The sequence below is a fragment of the Diceros bicornis genome, chromosome 38 (genome assembly GCF_020826845.1).
Source record: "Diceros bicornis minor isolate mBicDic1 chromosome 38, mDicBic1.mat.cur, whole genome shotgun sequence".
NCBI classification, from domain to species: Eukaryota; Metazoa; Chordata; class Mammalia; order Perissodactyla; family Rhinocerotidae; genus Diceros; species Diceros bicornis.
In genome coordinates, this window is record NC_080777.1 from 11,217,327 (window position 1) to 11,236,878 (window position 19,552).

The 19,552-nt window shown below is 37.4% G+C and overlaps 1 pseudogene; it reads left to right on the forward strand.

The window, feature by feature from the left end:
• The first annotated feature begins 2,337 nt into the window (after positions 1-2,337).
• LOC131399546 (Y-box-binding protein 1-like) lies at positions 2,338-3,202 on the forward strand (annotated as a pseudogene).
• Positions 3,203-19,552: the final 16,350 nt, after the last annotated feature.

The window sequence follows — 19,552 nt, forward strand, 5'->3', positions numbered from 1 at the left end:
CAAGGATATTAAAAATGTAGTTTTTCATACTTCATAGTTTTGCTTAGGGCCTGGCCTGCTCCTAGATCATAGATCTTGCCAAGTATAGTTCACGCTCCATTATCCACTCTAATGGAGGAAAGTCGGACAACATAATTCAAACAACGGACAACCTTGAAAGGTATATACAATTGGATTTGCAGAGGATATAATGCCTGTTACTTAGTGTCTTTACCCTTCTGTGAATGGTTTACCTATTCTCCCTCTGGAATTTAACCTACCCATAGCAATTCATATTATAAAGAATTGAGAAAAGCCACAAGATTAGTACCAATCTAGTTTTTTTTTTTTTTTTTTTTTTTTGTATAAGTGTGGGATTGGGATGGTTATTGCTTACTTACAAGCAATTTAATAAAATTTTATTTAAGAGTTACTTCTAATTAAAGGATGAAAAACTCTTATCCTAGAAAATGAAAATGCTTCTTCTGAGAGAAACATATTTAATTCATTTGGCCATAAACTTTAAAGTGTACTGTGCGTGTGTCAGTGTGTGTGTGTGCGCGTGCGTGTGCGTGCACACAGCTTCAACTGCTGCTGACTGCAGGAGAAATCAGTATCTGGTCACTGGTGGTTGTGGGCTGTTATCACTTGGTGACAGTTGATATATTGGTGGCCAGCACATGAGGAGAATGGGGGGTGTGCATCCTATCAATTTTTAGAGCACATTTTATCCGTACAAAGAACAGTGGCTCAGCAGTCCGTTTGTCATTTCTGCCCTTGAAAGTAGGAGTTGATAAATGACAATAACTTTTAGCCCACCATAGCACACGCTTTTCTATGTCCCACAGTTGAATTTCAGGGTAGGGGGAGAGAAAAAGAAAACTTCTAATCTCTGGCGGAAGTTGGGGGGATTAGGATATAGAACTGGGTAGGAAATGCAAGCCAAGTGGCGGCTTCAGTAAAAAAGTCTGCTATTTTGATGACTGCAAACTGGTACGTTGACATTTGTTTCCTTTGGTTGTCATTAGTGGAAAACAATTTTTTTTTATTCTTAGCTCTGTGGCCCCAGCCCGGCCACCAATCCAATCAATGGCCAATCTTGGCTTTTTCTCTTCAGTGTATTTTGCCTCTGTTACCTCTTGTTAATGCTTTACTGCTTCCATTCCATTCCAGGATTTTATCACCTAGGGATGAATACAACACCTTCCTAGTGGTAATGATAATAGCAATATCTAGCACCTAAAATCTGGGTCTTGCTCACAGTTGGCTAAGAACTTTCACTTACCTTGTATCGTTGAGTCTCTATAGCAGTCCTGGGAGATGGGAAACTGAGGCTCAGAAGGCTGAGTGGTTTGCCCAGGCATACAGTGTTAGCAAGTGTGGGTGAACCTTAACTTAGGTGCACTAGCCCCCGCCCGGACTCTCTCAGCCTATCTTTGTGCTCCTAGCCTCTCCTTGTTCTCATCTAATCTATACACACTTGCTAGAGCAATCATCCCATAAACTCTTACTTCTGGTAAGAACACTTTCCTAACAGATGCAGGTTCACCCCCTCTGCCTCTTTACCTAGAATGCCCTGGGCACTCAGGTGTGCATTGAACAACCATTGCCCACTAGTTTCCGCCTACACTGGACATCATACTTCTCAATTAAAATCCCTACAGCTTTTCATGAGAACTTATAAATCTTTTGGTCATGGGACAGTAGGTCCTGACAATGTTAAGAGGAAAATTGCCTATCAGAAAGATGCTGTAATCCCTGCTCACCCACATCCTTCCTTCTTCTATCTTTGTGATGAAAATCTACTCATTCTTCAAGGCTTACTTCAAATGTCATTTTTTTCATGGAATGTTTTTCTGGTTCTCTAATCAAACACGATCCCTCGATCTTTTGACTTTTTTTGTTGCTTAGTCTGTTGCAATTATTGTTATTATTTGTTCCATGTAATCCTTGGGGTCAGTAACAACAAAGAATTTCACAAATAGGAGATGCTTGGTAAATATTTGTCGAATTCAGCTGAAATTAATTAGTTTGAAGACACTCCAAGTACAACACAAGCCCTTTAATCCAATGCAATTCCTACCAGTATTGTTTGGTTAATCAAAAAATGTAGGAGCTGGGGGGCGGCCTGGTGGCATAGTGGTTAAGTTCCCGTGCTCCACTTCAGCGGCCTGGGGTTCACAGGTTCGGATCCCAGGCATGGACCTACACAGACCCCAGAGAGCCCTGAGCAGCCCCACTGCCATCTGGCTAGTTAACATCACACTCGGGAGGAGCCGCAGCTGCCACAGCCACCCCATCACCATCACTGTAACCAGAGCAGTGGGCTGAGACCTAGCCTGGCACCTCTGGCAGGGAATGACAGCCAGGGCAGCCTCACATCCATGGTGCCTGAACATTGGCAGGACAAAAAAGATCACTGCAATGAAGTTTTTGGGAACACTGAAATGGTTCAGTGTAAGATATGGATATAGTTTCATCAACAGGAATGACACCAATGAAGATGTACTTGTATGCCAGACTGCCATAAAGAAGAATAACCCTAGGAAGTACCTTGGAAGCATAGGAGAGGGAGAGACTGTGGAGTTGGATGTTGTTGAAGGAGAAAAGGAGGCAGCAACTGGTACAAGCCCTGGTGGAGTTCCAGTGAAGGCGGTAAATACGCAGCAGACCAGAACCACTATAGACACTATCCATGTGGCAGTGTCCTCCACGCGATTACCAGTAGAATGACCAGAACAGGAGGGAGCAGGGGAAGAACGCGGATCGGAGAGTGCTCCCCAGGGCCAGGTGCAATAACACCAAACCTACCGCAGGCCACGGTGCCCACCTTACTACATGCAGAGACCCTGTGGGTGCCACCACAGTATTCCAGTCCTCCTGTGCAGGGAGAAGTGATGGAAGGTGCTGACAACCAAGATGAAGGAGAGCAAGGTAGACCAGTGAGATGGAATATGTATCAGAGTTTAGAGACCACGGTTCCCCGGGGGCTCTCCCTGCTGAAAGACATCCTAGAGAGGACGGCAATGAAGAAGGCAAGGAAAGTCAAGGAGAGGAGACCCAAGGGCAGCAGCCACCTCGGTGTCGGTACCACTTCACCTTCAACTATCAATGCAGTTGCCCAGAAAACCCTAAAACCACCAGATGGCAAAGAGATAAAAGCAGCCAATCCACTAGCTGAGAATTCATTCCTCCAGAGGCTGAACAGGATGGGGCTGAGTAAATGCCGGCTTACCGTCTCTACCATCATCAGTTTAGTCATCCAACAAGAAGAAATGAATATGAAATTCCAGCGATAAGAAATGAACAAAAGATTGGAGCTCAAGACTGTAAGTGCTTGCTTTTTGCCCATTAACCAGATAACTAGAACAATCTGCATTAGCCACACAGCATAGGGTTTTTATTATTTTTACCCACATATGTCTCTTTTTGGTAATGACAAATGTGGGGTTTTTTTTTTTAAGCCCATTGTTTTCTCAATACACCTTAAAAGTTTTAAAATTGTTTCATATCTGGTTCAGCTGAGATTTTTAAGAATCTCATTTTTAATTTGTAATAAAAGTTTACAACTTGATTTTTTAAAAAAAACAGCAAACTGCAAGCCTTAGTTAATAAAGGTCTTAAATAATTTTTAAGAAAGTAGATTAACATGGACAATCATTAAAAAAAAGCTATGTAAACCATAATGCATTTACTTAAAACTCACATTCATTGGCCAGGTTTTTTGGTGTAGTGCCAGGACTCCTCGTTGGGTAGGTTTTCACTGATTTGAGTCCCTGGTTTTCTTCCTTGCATTGGTCATACCCATAATGAAAAATTTTTAAACTTCTAATTTCAGGGTTTTCAATATAGAGGGAGAACTTAAGGATACTTGCAGTACAATCTGAATTCAGTAATTATCTATTAAACTTTTCCCCCAGTCTATAATAGTTGTCTCTATTAATTGACGTGCAATTCTTTAGAGTTGCACTGTCCAATACAGTGGTCACTTGTCACGTGTGGTTATTGAACACTTGAAATGTGCTAGTCAGAAGTAAGATGTGCCAGGGGTATGAAATACACATTGGATTTCCAAGACAGTACAAAAAAAAGAACATAAAATCTCATTAATAATTTTATATGATTATAGGTTGAAAAGATAATCATTTGGATATATTGGGTTAAATAAAGTATATTGAAATTAATGTCACCTGTTTCTTTTACGTTTTTAAGTGTGACTGCTAGAAAATGTAAAATTACATAGGTGGTTTGCATTGTATTTCTACTGGACAGCACGGCTTTAGAGAATCCTGTTTACTGATTCTTTGTAAAACACTCAATGTCATTTTCATAGAAAACACTACTCTTTCCTTTTTAGTTATATTTCTTAAATATACTTAATATTAAATTAAATTACATAATTCTAGTAAGAAGAACAACTATCACAGTCAGGTTTGGGAGCAAACACAACTGGATTTGGGCATGCTCACTTTTCAGCTTGTGGGAACAGAAATCCACAAACAATTTAGAGTCACCTCCTTGTGCTTTTAGGTGCTATGGCCTCAGTCAGTATGTTGAAGAAGTAGAAGATGAGTGTGATTTATTTGGTGAAGCAGCGAAGATTGGTAAAGAGAGCCTCTACTGAACTCTGATCCTGAACAACAGCTTGGAGATGCTCTGTTTTTGATATGCTGTTTTAAAATGACAATATCACAACTCTCTTTTCCATTAACTTCCTTGACACCCTCAGAATTGCAGACTTGGGAAATGAAATTCAGGGGTATCCTGATTAAGATGACAACAGATTCATTTCATTATGGGAAAATCAAGGTCCAACCAGGTGAATAATGGCTCTCAATGAAAATGGCCACAGATAGCTAAGGTATTTGGAGTAAGAGATTGTCCATATCCTACTAGCAAATTAGTAGGCTTGCTAGCAAGTTAATAGGCTGTTGGGTTTTGGTTTGCTCTCAGGTTGCAAGGGTAAGGAAGGAGGCACTAGCTCTGTTGGAGAGGAATTTGCTGTTGGTCATGATCTTGCCTGCAGTATAAAGTCATCCCTCATCTCTCTTACTCCATCTAGAAGGGGTAAATAGTGTGCCAGTTACATTATGTCTGTAAGGCATGTGAGAGAGGATTGTGGAATCTGCTTTCATGTTCCAGCTGTGACTAGGGCAAGCGCTATGAATTGCCTTCTCTCTGCTGGGGGTGGGGAAGGATTGGGTGGGGGAGATGGAGAATGTAGGGGGTTCATATACACTGGTGCATCCGTAACTTACTTCCCTCTGTCTGACAGCACCTCAATGTGGTTGAGGGTCTGTGCATAAAGCAGTGCACTTCTAGTGTCTCAAGAGCCTGGCAGGTGAAAACCAACGTGAGCTCACCAGCCATGGTAGTCGTAGAGGTAAGACAATTGTTATTTCTTCAACAACTTTCTTTAATAGGACTTTCTCCCTAAGTATTCAGTGCTGTGGGAATGGGTGATTTAAACCTAGATGAAGTGAGTGTCATGTAGCTCCAACCCTGATCTAAGCAAATGGTAAGGCTGGACCACCCAACTCATTTGGACCACTAAATTGAACAGTGTTAGTAACATGCACCGAAAGCTGATTTCAGGGAAAGAACATGTGTTAGATGATTTTTGTTGGGCACTGTTTGTTTGCTTGCCAATGACAACAAAGAAAATAATAATCAGACGAGAAAGTAGCTATCTTTTGTCCTGCTCTGTTTTGTAATGAATAAATGAACCAAGCATATTAAATTTCTACGAGACTATTTATTTTATAGTTGTTCTGCTCCATAAGTTCCCTCCAGGAAGATGTGTGAGACTCCAACCTGTAGATTGGCAGAGGCTGTGCTGAGGAAGATGATCTGGGTCAGTAGGGCCTTGCAGAGATCAGAAATGAAGTGATCTGCTTCGAGCTTGCCCTCAGCCTCCTCTGAATTTAACTGTATTCTCTGGAGAGCCAGAAGAACACAATTGTTTCTCCTCACACTCCCATTCCAACCCTGTAGTTTAAGAATCTGAAGGTGTGCACACTGTGGCAAAATCTTGTTTTTATGGGTTTCACTTGAAAGCTGGTCCTGATTTTTCTGTGATGTGTGATTGAAAACACATAGACATGAGGGAAGCTTCAATGAATTTAGCTCGTGAGAAACCATAGTCAATGAGTCAACTTGCTTCTTGGCTATAAGAAGAAGAAGAATGACAGAGGAAAATGAAATCTTCTAGAAGAATCAGTGAAACATTAAGAAGGAAGTGATATTCAATATTGAAACAAACTACTTTCCTCAATTTTAAGTGTGTAAGAAATATTTTGACTGGTTTCTCCATCCCAAGCCTGAGAAAGGAGAGGCAAATATCTCTATGTTGCTATTCATATATAGGCTCGTATCTGTGTAGAGCTTAAATAAATAATTCTCAAACTGTGGGCCAATGAGATACTAAGACTCCTGGGTAGAGGCACCTGACAAATGGTCAAAGAATTAATGTACATGAAAGTATGTTGTAAACATTTACAAACTCTGACCTGTGATATTTACTACTGTAGTCATGATTTTTCAGTGGCTGTAAAATTTGGGGCAGTGATTCTAGTCCTTTCTGTCCACTTTACTCTTTAGGGTGATCAGATCAGACTATACCTGATGGGGTAAAGGGTAGGGGGGCAGGTGTAGCATTCTCAGAGATTGTCCCAAAAGGAGCACTAATGATATTCCTTCTCTCTCACTTATATCATGTGTGTTTCCTGTGCTCAACCTTGAGCACTGGCCAGTCCAGTTAAGACTGCAACAAATTTGGGAAAAGAAGAGCTCAGAGAAATTACCCAGCCTGATTGTTAATAATAATAATAATAATGGTACTAAATATTATTATTATTGCAACCATTTATTGTGCTCCAGGACTGGTTAAACACTTTATATACAACATTTTACTTAATTTAATCCTTACAATAGTCCAAAGAGGGAGGTACGTCATCCCCGTTATTCAGATGAAGACAGCACGGTCTAGAGAGGTTGGGTAGTTTGTGCAAGGTCGTCGAGCTTGGAGATGATGGAACTGGGGCTTTAATCTGCTTTTACATTAAAACTACTGGAAACAGTTTTTCTTTTTTAAATCAATATTTCAAACAAGAGTCAAAATAGAACCAGAAAAGTGCAAAGGCCAATTTACAACCTGATTTCTTCTTGGCCTTGTAATGCTGAGTGAGAATTGAGTGGGAAAGGAGCATTTGAAGTGCAATACACGAGAAAATCCTGATGCGAGGAGCTGTCTCATATTTGCCTTTAAACTATAACGGCCCAGAGCTCCAGCACTGGGGTCAGATGTATTAATCACCTGCTAGGTGCCAGGTACTGGAGTCCCTTTCGTTGATGGAAAGTGCTGGCTTTACAGTTGACAAAGCACACTTGTTTACATAAATCCCCAAACTGAATTCTGGATCCAACTCAGCCTACCCAGGAGAGCAGGGAACTAAGGCTCAGAAAAATTAAGATCCAGACTTAGAAAGTGGAATAGAAATGAGATCTGCTGTTGCCTGTCTGAGGGCTAACTTTACTCTTCCATGCTCCCTCATGAAGGATGCACAGAGTTCGTTCAAAGCACATGCCTTCTCCTATCTCATTTTCATGCAGAATAACCCTGCCATTTTTTTTTTCTTTCTGGCACTTTCTGATACCTCTTTGGAATTGGGTTCCTCAGCATAAATAGGGTCGGTTTGAACTGCCTTACTTTGCATGTTGCTAATAAACTCATGCCGTTTTTTTTTCTTAAAAAACACTGTTGCATTAGAATGACTGGACTGTGTTTTTTTAATATCTCTTTGAATCTCTCTATAGGATCTAACAGTGCTTAAAACTATTTAATTAATTGCCTCCTTGAATATAATTTTCATCCAGTTTTCTTTCTCTTTTAGCTTTAGTCTCTAAAAGATCAAGAAATTAGTTAGCATCCCAAAGGACCCTGAATGGTCCACATGGCTTTCTTTGTCTGTCCTATCTTCATGCTTCCTTGAAGACATGCGTCTCCCTCAATTGGTGTAGCACTTTGCTGCCTTCATCATTGGTCTTATTTTAAAATATTTTTAAATTAAATCTCCTCTTTTTTGTTTTTCATTATGAAAAATTTCAAACAGGTACGAAAGTGGAGAGATTACTGTAATGAAACCAATATACCCAACTTCAAAAATGATCACTACGTGGACAATCTTCCTTCATCTATACTTCCAACCATCCCCCACCAACAGGATTATTTTGAAGTAATATCATAGCATTTCATCTGTAAATATTTTGTGTGCATCTCTAGAAAATGAGGACTATTTTAGGGAGCATAACCACGATATTATTACCACACCTAAATAAATCAATGGTAATTATTTAATATAATTAAATACCCATTCATTGCTGTTCACATTTTGTTGGCCATCTTTTAAATTGTTTTAATTTGTTTATTTGAATTGGATTCCAAAAAAGATTCCAACTGTATCATTCACTGGTTGATATATCTCTTTAAATGTCCTTTGCTTTATAGATTTCCTCTCCATCTCATTTTTTTCTTGTGGTTAATACTGAAGAAACTGACATTTTGCTGTAGAGTTTCTGTAATGGATTAGATTCTGCAGAAATTACTTCTAGTTTGACAGCTGTTCTCAATTGGCCCACCATGCTTTCTGCTTTCCAGTGAGTACCTGTGGGTGGTTTTGAGTTCTGTTTTCAGGGCTGTTAAAGCCCAGTTGCCTTCTCTCCACTTTGTCTTGCAAAAATGCTGATATTATGAGGGTTTTGGGGCTGTCAGTGGTTTGACTTCATGTCAATTTTATTTGAGAGTTTGTAGGGATACCTTTTTATCTTGGTTTGTTGTAGCAGTTTTAAATGAATCTTTGATTTTGTTCTTCTAGTTGTTCCATTTTTAATATATCAGATTAAACATTTTTAATACCAAAAGATAACAATAAATCTCATTCAGATTAAGGTGAGCTGTTGCCACTTCATTGAATACTTTTATTTTTTTTTTGTCACTACTCAGAATGCTTAAAATACTACCTGTTAAAATGCACTGGAACCGGGCCGGCTCCATGGCTTAGCAGTTAAGTGTGTGAGCTTCGCTGCTGGCGGCCCGGGTTCGGATCCTGGGTGCGCACCGACGCACCTCTGTTCTGGCCATGTTGAGGCCGCGTCCCACATACAGCAACTAGAAGGATGTGCAACTATGACATTCAACTACCTACTGGGGCTTTGGGGGAAAAAATAAATAAATAAATAAATAAACAAATCCCTGCTCTACCACTAAAAAAAAAAAAAAAAAATGCACTGGAACCAAATTAATCAATATCATCCCTGTTTTGCTCTCTCGTATGTTTTCTGATGGGTTACATCCAGTAGTTAGACCAACAGTCAACAATTCAGATGTGTATACACGTATGCATATGTGTATGGGTGTGTGTGTGTTTAAGAAGCCTTTGCCAATGTTGGCCTTAAATTTTTCTCAATTTCAAGAGGCTGAGCTTCTGTGCTGTAAGATGGTGGGACTATTGGTAATTTTTTTGTCTTGTGTAAAGAGGATAGTAGACATTAAAGCAATTGTTTCCTTAACCTACACATGTAGTAGTCTTTGTGTTGAGGAATTGTAAACATCATCTGGAACCGAAATTTACATTCCCTTGTTCTTTGTAGTCATGGCCTAGATTCTTTGCATAGATCAAAATAGATATTCATTATCAATGGCATTTTGGGAAGATGGAGGCAGCAGCATCATTTTTGAATTTCCTCAAATTTCCATTTCCTCTTTAACACAGAGAAAATAGATAGCAAAACTGAAATACCATGTACAATGTATACAATAAAACTAACACAGTATACTCCCAAACCCCAAAATTCAGCTGGGTACAGAGAAACCAGCAAAAGGCCCAAGACTGACATGGGATCAGTGTCTGTTCAAGAGGAAGCAAAGGAAAGCAATGTAGCATTTAGTGAATCTGAGAAGAGGAGAACCCAAAATAGCCAACAAGTATTCACTGGAAAGTACAGGGTCCAATTTGAGAACAACAAATAAAATTTGGACAGCTTTTGTCTACTCCATTGCAGTGAGCTCATAGCGAGGGCTCCAAGGTGTGGAACAGTCTAAGTTCTGTGAACTCTTGAAATTTGCCATCTAGTTCAGGATAATGCCTCATGTGGAGGAGAGAAACTGTTGGGAGTGGAATCAAAATTAACTAAGACAAGGACAGTAGAAACAATAGAAAAAGAATGTACAGATAAAAATCAGGGAAAGGATAGAGAAAGGATGTCTCAAAAATCAAGATGACATATTTTTAAACATTTCCCAAAATCAACAGAAAAAGAAGCTGTGTGAAGTTAGAAAAGCTATCTCAAACCATGCCTATTTATAAAGTTCAGAAAACTAATTTTACATAAAAATGAACAACAGGAAAATATCAAGATCAATTCTCAAAGTTACTATAAGCAAAAAGAGATAAACGCAGGATAACACCTTTAAATACAATGAAAATAGAGCTGAAAGATATGAAAGATCAAAGCTGTAGCTTACTATTTCAAAACAAGCTAAAAGACATTAACAAAACTAATACAAAACATGAAAAAGCAACACAAATCAAAATAAGAGAGTTCAGAAATGTGATGACAGAATGCAGAAAAGAATTAGAAATTAGAGAACAATAATTTCAGAGAAGAAGACTAAACTAGAAGAAACACAAAAGATTATGACTTAAGATAAGTGGAACTGAAAAAGAAAAAAATAAAAATAAAAAACAGCCACTGAGATAAAAAGGATTCCATGAAAGTGACAAATATTTAGGCAAACAAGATAGGTAAAGAAGGTCCGACACACAGATAATTAGTCCTTGAAAAAGAAAACCAAAACAAGTGGAGTCTAAGCAACATGCTTCTAAATAACCATTGTGTCATTGAAGAAATCAAAAGGAAATCAAAAAATACCTTGAGACAAAGGAAAATGATACCATAACATTCCAAAATCTATGGGATGCAGCAAAAGCAAATTTAAGAGGGAAGTTCATAGTGATACAGGCCTAGCTCAGGAAACAAGAAAAATATCAAATAAACAGCCTAATCTTAAACTTAAAGGAACTGTAAAAAGAAAAACAAACAAAACACAAAGTTAGTAGAAGGAAGGAAACAATAAAGATCAGAGTGGAAATAAATAAAAGAGAGACCAAAAAAACAATAGTAAAGATCAGTGGAACTAAGAGCTAATTCTTTGAGAAGATAAACAAAATTGATAAACCTTTAGCCAGAGTCATTAAACAAAGGAGAGAGAGGGCCAAATAAGTAAAATCAGAAATGAAAGAAAAGAAGTTACAACTGCCATCACAGAAATACAAAGGATCATAAGAGATTACTACAAACAATTATAGGCCAACGAATTGGACAACTTAAAAGAAATGGATAAACTCCTAGAAACATACAATCTTCCAAGACTGAATCAGGAAGAAATAGAAAATCAGAGCATACTGATTACTAGCATGAAATTAAATCAATAATCAAAAAACTCCCAACAAACAAAAGTCCGAGATCAGACAGCTTCATAGGTGAATTCTACCAAACACTTAAAAAAGAGTTAATACCTATCCTTCTCAAACTATTCCAAAAAATTGAGGAGGAAGGAACACTTCCAAACTCATTCTATGAGGCCAGCATTACCTTGGTACCAAAACCAGACAAAGATGCTATGAAAAAAGAAAATTACAGGCCAATATCCCTGATGAATATAAATACAAAAATCCTCAATAAAATATTCAGAAACCAAATTCAACAATACTTTAAAAGGAGCATACACTATGATAAAGTGGGATTTATCCCAGGGATGTAAGGATGGTTCAATATCTGCATATCAATGTGATACACCACATTAACAAAACAAAGAATAAAAATCATACGATCATCTCAACAGATGCAGAAAAAGCTTTTGACAAAATTCAACATTGATTTATGATAAAAACTCTCGACAAAGTGAGTATAGAAAGAACATACCTCAACATAATAAAGCCCATATATGACAAACCCACACTTACTATATTCAACAGTGGAAAGTTGAAAGCATTTTCTCTAAGATCAGAAACAAGACAAGGATGCCTACTCTCACCACTTTTATTCAACATAATATTGGAAGTCCTAGCCACAACATCAGACAAGAACAAGAAATAAAAGGAATCCAAATTGGAAAGGAAGAAGTAAAACTGTCACTGTTTGCAGATGACATGATACTATATATAGAAAACCCTAAAGACTCCACTAAAAAACTACTAGAACTGATAAACAAATTCAGTAAAGTTGCAGGATACAAAATTAATGTACAGAAATTTGTAGCATTTCCATACACTAATAATAATCTATCAGAAAGAGAAATTAAGAAGACAATGCCATTTACAATTGCATCAAAAAGAATAAAATATCTAGGAATAAATTTAACCAAGGAAGTGAAAGACCTGTACTCTGAAAACTATAAGACATTGATAAAAGAAATTGAAGGTGACACAAATAAATGGAAAGATACACTATGCTCATGGATTGGAAGAATTAATATTCTTAAAAATGTCCATACTACCCAAAGCAATCTATAGAGTTAATGCAATCCCTATTAAAATACCAATGGCATTTTTTCACAGAACTAGAACAAAGAATCCTAAAATTTGTATGGAACAACAAAAGACTCTAAGTAGCCAAAGCAACCTTGAGAAAGAAGAATACAGCTGGAGGTATCACATTCCCTTATTTCAAACTATACTACAAAGCTATAGTAATCAAAACTCTATGGTACTGGCACAAAAACAGACACATAGATGGATGGAACATAATAGATAGTCCAGAAGTAAACCTACTCCTATATGATCAGTTAATCTACAGCAAAGGAGGCGAGAATATACAATGGAGAAATGATATTCTCTTCAATAAATGATGTTGGGAAAACTGGACAGCTACATGCAAAAGAATGAAACTGGACCACTTTCTTACACCATATACAAAAATAAACTCAAAATGGATTAAGGGCTTAAATGTAAGACCCGAAACCATAAAAATCCTAGAAGGAAACATAAGCAGTAAACTCTTTGACATCAGTCTTTGCAATATTTTTTTGGATCTATCTCCTTAGTCAAGGGCAACAAAAGCAAAAATAAACAGATGGGTCTACATCAAGCCAAAAAGCTTTTGCACAGCAAAGGAAACCATCAACAGAATGAAAAGACTACCTACTGAATGGGAGAAGATATTTGTAATTGGTATATCCAATGAAGGGTTACTATCCAAAATATATAAAGACTTCATATTCAATATCTAAAAGACAAACAATCCAATTAAAAAATGGGCAGAGGACTTGAATAAACATTTTTCCAAAGACAACATACAGAGGGCTGACAGACACATGAGAAGATGCTCAACATCACTAATCATTAGGGAAATGCAAATTAAAACCACAACATCAGTCAGAATAACTATCATCAAAAGGACAATAAATAACAAGTGTTGGCAAAGATATGGAAAAAAGAGAACACTTATGCATTGTTTATGGGAAGGTAAATTGGTGAAGCCAATATGAAAAACAGTGTGGAGTTTCCTTAAATAGTTAAAAATAGAACTATTATAAGATCCAGCAATTCCACTTCTGGGTATTTACCCAAAGAAAACAAAAATCCTACTTTGAAGAGATATATGTACCTGTATGTTTATTGCAGCATTATTTACAACATCCAAGATATGGAAGCAAGTATTCATCAATGGATAAATGGTTGAAGAAGATGTGGTACATGTATACAATGGAATATTACTCTGCCATAAAAAAGAATGAAATCTTGCCATTTGTGATGACATAGATGAACCTGGAGGGTATTATACTAAGTAAAATAAGGTAGACAAAGAAAGACAAATACTGTATGATTTCACTTATATGTGGCATATTAAAAACAAAACAAATGAACAAACAAAATAAAACAGAAACAGACTCATAGATATGGAGAATAAAATGGTAACTGCCAGAAGGGATGGGGGTGGGGAGTTGGGGGAAATAGGTGAAATGGACTAATAGGTACCAACTTCTAGTTATAAAATAAATAAGTCACAGAGATGTAATATACAGCATAGGGAATATAGTCAATAATATTGTAATAACTTTGTATGGTGACAGATGGTTCCTAGACTTATCGTGGTGATCATTTCCTTTCACAATGTATACAAATGTTGAATCACTATGTTGTACACCTGAAACTAACATAATATTGTATGCAACTATACTTCAATTTAAAAAAATAAAGTGACTTCAATCCAAAAAAAAATAAGCAAACTAAAACAAGAGAACAGAGCAAATATTAAACTATAAGTGAAGAAGCTTTCCTGAAATTAAAAAGAAAAGTTTTGAACAACGTATTTAAAAAGCAATTGTATAACACCTGAGAATATCAACCCAGAAGGGCAAACACCAACATGTGCTACTAAAATTACTTGAGGTTAAAATAAAACAAAAAAACCAAAAATTTCCTTTAGTCATTTTGACAAAAAGAGAAAGTGATTTATGAGGAGAAAAATAAGATTATTAACAGATTTTTCTACAGCAGTGCCTTTTGCTAGAGGAAAATAGAGTGACATATTTAATATAATCAAAGAAAGAAAACATGAGCCAAAGAATTTATATCAAACAAAACTTATTTTGAGTACAAAAGGCATAGAAAAAAATATTATCTACATGCAAGAACTCAGGTAATATGTACTTGTCTAGCATTCCTGGGGAATGTACTAGAGAACAAACTTCTGACAACTGAAATGACTAGAGAGACATTACTGGTAATTACAGGTGGTGAGCTTTAAATATATATTTGCATATATATCTTAGACTAAAGGAGGACTAAAAAGGGAGAGAATATAATACGTAATGGCTATATGTTCCTATAACATGGATATAGCAAAATATAAATAAAATGGGGGAAGATTGGACAAAGCAAATGCAAAAAAAGTTTCACTGTTTTAGAATTAGAATTGTTTTGTTGTTACTGTTCAGTATTTAACATGTGATGAAACACATGAATAGCTGTGGGCTATTCTAATTCTATCACCCCTATATCCTTGAAAACCAGAAATCTTGATAGAGAAGAAAGGAGACACAGATGCAATACAGCAAGAGTTAAGAAAAAAACCTGTGGACTAAAATATATATTAGAAATTTCAGGATGGATTCATGAAGAACCTTATCTCTAAAAATATAAATATAAATGTAAATTTCTAGCTCTGTCCACTGACAAGCCTAGAAATAATGACTAACCCAGTAGCAATGAGCACCCTTAATGAAAGACTATGATCTTGAAATATTCCTTAATAGAAACCAGGGATTCTTAGAGAAATGTCTGATTCCAGTTCTGCAGCAAAAAAATGTACAAGAGTCCAAAACTTCTTGCCATACCAGATCTCAGAGAAACTATTAAAGATTATGAAGTTTGTGTTACAAACTCTTAGGAGGCAACTTTATGAGGCTTCCAATAGCGAAAATAGAAAAATCTGAACCTCAATAATAATTATAATTTTGATTGATTAAAACTCATCACCTGTGTTTAAACTCATGAATTCATAATGATAAAATTAATTTGTCATTTTTAAATGATGATAGTGGGCAAATTTATTGCCTTTAAAACTGGTGAGGGAAAGAATCAAACATTTTTCATGCTCTTCCTGTATGAAATATAACACCGTAATCAAATAGCATATGAGTACAAGTGTTTTATTATAGAATCATTCCAGCTAATAAATGAAAAAATTAATTATAGAATTAGAATATCACCATTGAAGGTTGTAGTCATCTAACATCAATGGTTGCTAACATCAGAAAAAAAGAAACAACCAGACATAATGGACCTCCTAACGAAAGAACATACCACCGCCACCTATATTTTTGTCAAAGGAATTGAATCTGAGTTTTCAGTGTCTAGATCCAGCTGCACATTTGTGGGAAATCTAGTGGACAGAGGAACATGTTGAATGGTACTGTGACTTGTCAAAGAGAGCTAGAGCTGGAGACCAGTTAAAGCAGTAAAAATAGATTTTATTCAAAACTATCACAATAGAGGAAAAGAGACTTCAGTATAGAATTGAGCTCAATTCCAAATAAAACAAGTGGGGATTTATAGCCAAGGAGCACGGTGAAGGGGTTGGTGGAGGGAAAATTACTAAGAGGAGGCGTCAAGGGTTGGGGAGATTCTTGCTAAACTGTCTTAACAGGATTCTTGCTGCAACTGGACTGGGCAGGCCAAAAACGGAGGCCAAGGGAAGGGTATAGTCAGAATGATTGCCCAAAGTTTGGTCAAGAAGAGGGTCCTTTTCAGAGTATGCAATCAGCTACACCTAGACTGTGGGAAACTACAGATTAAATGGCCTTGGCTCTTAGCGCATAAATTACAAGGAAAAGAAAGGAATGGAGTGGGACCTGTAGATTAAAAGACAGCAAATTAAAAATAATAAATAGGAAATACCAAACTATTGAGACTAGGGATACACGCGTGGTGTAGTGGTTGAATGGTAGTAGTCCCTCAAAAGATATATCCAAGTCCTCACTGTCTAGTACTTGTGGATATGATATTATTTGAAAATAGGGTCTCTGCAGATATAATTAAGTTAGGGATCTTGGGATGAAATCATCTTGGATTTAGAGTGGGCCCTAAATAAATAACTGGTGTCCTTACAAGAGAAAGGAGGTAGAGACTTTAGACACATAGACACAGAGGAAAAGGCCATGTGAAGACAGAGGCAGAGATGGGAGGGCAGCCACAAGCCAAGGAATGCCAGGGATTGCCAGCAGCCACTAGGAGCTAGAAGAGAGGCCTAGAATGAATTCCCCATTAGAGCTTTCAGAAGGAGTCAACTCTGCCAGGACCTTGATTTTTGACTTCTAGACTCTAAAACTGTGAGAGAACAAATTTGTGGTTTTATGGTACCCATTTTGTGGTAATTTATTATGGTAGCCCTAGGAAACTAATACACGTGGGTATATCAAGAAATACAAAGAAGTGATTACCACGCAAGGCAGAATTATTTTCTTATGCAGGGAGGAAAGGAGGCTGGGAATAGAATGAGGCACATGGAAGTCTTACGCAGAGGCTGAAAATTTCTGTTCTTGACCTAGTGGTGGAGACAGCGGTGTCCATCTTACAATAATTCCTTGAGTTTTACAGTTGTTTTACGTGGTTTTCTATTTCTAGGTCCTACTTTCAATAAAAAAGTTTTTAACGTCCACATTCAATCCATCCCCATGTATAATTCCTGCCATTCTTTCTAGGAGGAACTTCATTTACTTGATAATTTATTCTTGACAAAACCATGTTAATTACGTCTATTTTTTCCTGCCATTTTTTTGGCAGTTAATATTTTGTCATTATTTCTCTTTATCTTCCTGTGTATCAAAAACATCAGTACCTGATTTTATTTCTAAATAGTGTATCCTGCTCTACCTATTTTAAAGACCTGCCTTCCACTGCCAGTTTTGAAGCAACTGGCCCACCTCAAAATGCATGTCATTGCCCTTTGCCAATTTGAACACACCATTTTAAAAAACAATCTTGAAATACTTCCTTCCCCAGTCCAATTTAGTTTTTCACCTTCACATCATAAATGATGCATAGTCCATACCACAATTGACCTTTTAAAATATGTTATCAAAATGAAGACTAAAAATAGCGTTAAGCATTTCTCCTTGGGTTTTTAAAATTATCTATTATCTGCTTTTCATTTTCTCTTTCTCTAGGATGGAAAATTCTGCTTGATCGATCCCCATTTTTCTTTTGAGTGATAAAAAAGCAAAGATTTCTCCATTGGCTTCATGTATGTTATTAGATATACTGTTTATTGTTGGTCCACATGAAAGCATATGAATCACAATAAAAATCATATTCCATTTCCCAGGAACCATACTGAACTTTAGCAAGCGATTTTCCAGCTCATGATTGATTTGTCAGTGTTCGGGAATGAGAGTCTATGTGCATCACGTAGCTTCTTGTGCTTATTCACTAATTTTCTGTAATTTTTTTTTTCCTCCTGGGAGGTCTTTATGAAGACTAGGTTAAAATAAAATTGAAAAGAATAAATAAAAGTGCAAATAATTTCAGGGCCAAAGAGATTATATGGGCATATGAAGTGGCTTACCTTTGATTCTCGAAACACCTTTCCTAGGTCTCTCTCTCTCTCCATCTCTTTTTCCCTCTATTTCTTCTCCCCCATCTCTGACCATCAGTAGTAGAGAGATACTAGATTGGGTTGGTCTTGGTTTCTAGCTCTGATTCTCCTCTACTTGGCTGTGTGAAATCGGATAACTTGTTTCAACGCTCTTGGTCTCTGCTTTCTCAGATGTATTCTGGCCCAGGAACCCTTTGTTCAAATTAAGCCTCTTCAGAAGTCCAACAGCTAAAACAGGTGTAAACAGAAATGTTTTGTGTGTGTGTACATATGTGTTGAAGGTGGTGAGGAAAAGATGGGGAGACCTGGCCAATTGTTCTTTGTCCTGTGGCCCTGGAGCATAGGGCCAGTTAGTCCACAGGGCCAGCCCTTGGGCTAACTGATTTCTTGAGTCTCATCTATTCGAGCACTTCTGTTTGTAAGTTAGTTTACGGGCTTAATCATGGATACTACCATCCTCCATAATAATAAAGTTAATCAGACAAAAATCCTGCATTCTAGGTGCTTATAGTCTGGCAAGGGAAAGAAAACATCTACACAAACAGCCAGAACACAGAGATGACTGTAACAAGGGCCATAACAAAGATAGCGATAAAATACTGTGTGTTTTCAGAAGAGGAATAGAGATGAAGATCATTTGAGGGTGATCAGGGAAGGCTTCAGGGAAGGAATATATTATTTAGTTAAATTTATTGAAAAAGTATAGTTTGAACACACAGGCAAAAGTCATAATCTAGGGAGAGGAACCAATGTGAATAAAAGCGTAACGTGGAAAACATGCGGGAATGGAGATTTATGTGGAATGGAGCAGAAAGTTGCCTTAAAGTGTGGGAGGAAGAGTGCTGAGAAGATTGGAAACCTGTTTGGCCATTTTTTTTAAAGAACCGCGAATAACAAAGCAGGAAGTTTAAAATTTTTTACTAAGGCAACGAGGAGCTGATGATCACTTATGGAGAGCAGTGACGTAATTGAAACTGTGCTTTAGGAAGGTCAGCGCAGCAATATTGTGGAGGAGGAGGAAATATATGTCGGAAGAGGGCGGGAGAAACAGAGCCTGTTAGGAACAAGACCAGTTAGAAAACGTCTGCAATCTTCAGACAAGAGATGATGAGAGCTTGAAGTAGAGAAATGGGATGAAAGAAAAGGAGGAGACGGACATCAGCTATTTGATAGAGATGACCCAATAGAATTGGGCGACCTGTTGGATGTGAGATGTTGAGATCAAAGATGGCATCAAGGTGCAGAGCTGAAGTGCCCAGGAAGGTGGGAGTGTCATATATGGATAAAGGGAACCTTGGGTTTGGAAAGAAAGATTTTTAAGCTCGCACTAAAAATATTTAGCCTGGGCCGGCCCCGTGGCTTAGCGGTTAAGTGCGCATGCTCCGCTACTGGCAGCCCGCGTTTGGATCCTGGGCAT